Here is a 2,197-nt window from a genome sequence, read left to right as displayed (position 1 = left end):
CCTCCTCCACCTCCTCTACCTCCTCCTCCTCTCCTCCTCCTCCTCCACCTCCTCCACCTCCTCCTCCACCTGCTCCTCCTCCTCCTCCACCTACTCCCCTCCTTCTCCTCCTCCACCTCCTCCTCCTCCTCCTCCTCCTCCCCCTCCCCCTCCTCCTCCTCCTCCCCCTCCACCTCCTCCCCCTCCTCCTCCTCCTCCTCCACCTCCTCCTCCTCCCCCTCCCCCTCCTCCTCCTCCTCCCCCTCCACCTCCTCCCCCTCCTCCTCCTCCTCCTCCCCCTCCTCTCCTGCTCCTCCTCCTGCAGCCCGGGAGGCGGTGCGTGAGGCGGCTAAGCGGAGGAGCCTGGGGGAGGAGAGGAGAGGGCCGGTGGGGCCTGAGGACGACGACCTGGCCGCAGCCTACGCCGCTAGAGGTCAGAGCAGAGCACTGGTCCACACACGGCACCGCCACGCCTCCACCTCCCACCGCCCGGGGTCCTGTGTGACCCTGTGTGACCCCGGGGGTCCTGTGTGTGACCCCGGGCCTCCGGTGGTCGACCTCCTGTCGTGGCCTCATGCGGCCCCTGGTCTCCTCTGGGGGTCCTGCTGTGTGACCCCGGGGCCCCTGGTCTCCCCGGGGGTCCTGCTGTGTGACCCCGGGGCCCCTGGTCTCCCCCGGGGGTCCTGCTGTGTGACCCTGGGGGCCCCTGGTCTCCCCCGGGGGTCCTGCTGTGTGACCCCGGGGCCCCTGGTCTCCTCTGGGGGTCCTGCTGTGTGACCCCGGGGGCCCCTGGTCTCCTCTGGGGGTCCTGCTGTGTGACCCCGGGGGCCCCTGGTCTCCTCTGGGGGTCCTGCTGTGTGACCCCGGGGCCCCTGGTCTCCTCTGGGGGTCCTGTGTGTGACCCCGGGGCCCCTGGTCTCCTCCGGGGGTCCTGCTGTGTGACCCCGGGGGCCCCTGGTCTCCTCTGGGGGTCCTGTGTGTGACCCCGGGGGCCCCTGGTCCTCCTCTGGGGGTCCTGCTGTGTGACCCCGGGGCCCCTGGTCTCCTCTGGGGGTCCTGTGTGTGACCCCGGGGGCCCCTGGTCTCCTCTGGGGGTCCTGCTGTGTGACCCCGGGGGCCCCTGGTCTCCTCTGGGGGTCCTGCTGTGTGACCCCGGGGCCCCTGGTCTCCCCCGGGGGTCCTGCTGTGTGACCCCGGGGCCCCTGGTCTCCCCCGGGGGTCCTGCTGTGTGACCCTGGGGGCCCCTGGTCTCCTCTGGGGGTCCTGCTGTGTGACCCCGGGGGCCCCTGGTCTCCTCTGGGGGTTCACTCTGTGCTCCTTTGTCTCTTCCCTGCAGGTTTCTCCAGGTACCCGATGGTGGGCTACATCTATAAGGTCAACAGCACAAGCAGTGAGGAGATCTGGCTCTGACACATGCACACACACACACACACACACACACACACGCACACACAGGCACACCCACACGCACACACACGCACATAGCACATACGCACATACAAGTGCACACATACATGCACGCACACACACGCACACACACGCACAAACACACGCACCCCACACATGCTCACACACACACACACACACACACACACACACATGTGTGTGTGCATACATGCATATATCCCAACCCATACTCACACACACACACACACACACACACACACACACACACACACACATCAGGACAATAACAACCTTGAAATAGCCAACAGCAATATGCATTGATAGTGCAGTTGTCCAATGAGAGCAGCTCAGACAAACTGCCAGTCATCTGTTCAACCAGTCGTCTGTCGTCTACATGCTGGACCACGGGAAGACGACGGAGAAATTTCCATCCTTCCTCAAGAGAACAATTGCAGTCCAATCTGAAACCTCTCGGACCCATGCATGTTAACATATAAATAGTGTGGTTTGTATTTAGGAAACTTTCATTGTAATTCAATATCACGTGGGAAACGAAACCCCTGCAATCCAATAATAAACCAAACCCCATCAGCCTGTACCACATGTCAAGACACTGCTGTCATTCTGTCACGCTCATCATTCTTTGAATGGCTCCATGTTGTTTTCCATGATCTGAATGCTCTGCTTTGTTTGTTGTTCATGAGATAGATTAGAGATTTAAAAGTTCAACCAAATGAATGTTACCCTTAAAATGGTACTTAGATGAGTCTAGTATCTATTTAAATGTATGGACATGTAACATCATAAGTAC

The sequence above is a fragment of the Micromesistius poutassou genome, assembly GCF_964030765.1.
Source record: "Micromesistius poutassou genome assembly, chromosome: 4".
In the NCBI taxonomy this organism is placed as follows: Eukaryota; Metazoa; Chordata; class Actinopteri; order Gadiformes; family Gadidae; genus Micromesistius; species Micromesistius poutassou.
The sequence above is the reverse complement of the archived record's forward strand: the minus strand, read 5'-3'. Positions refer to the sequence as shown.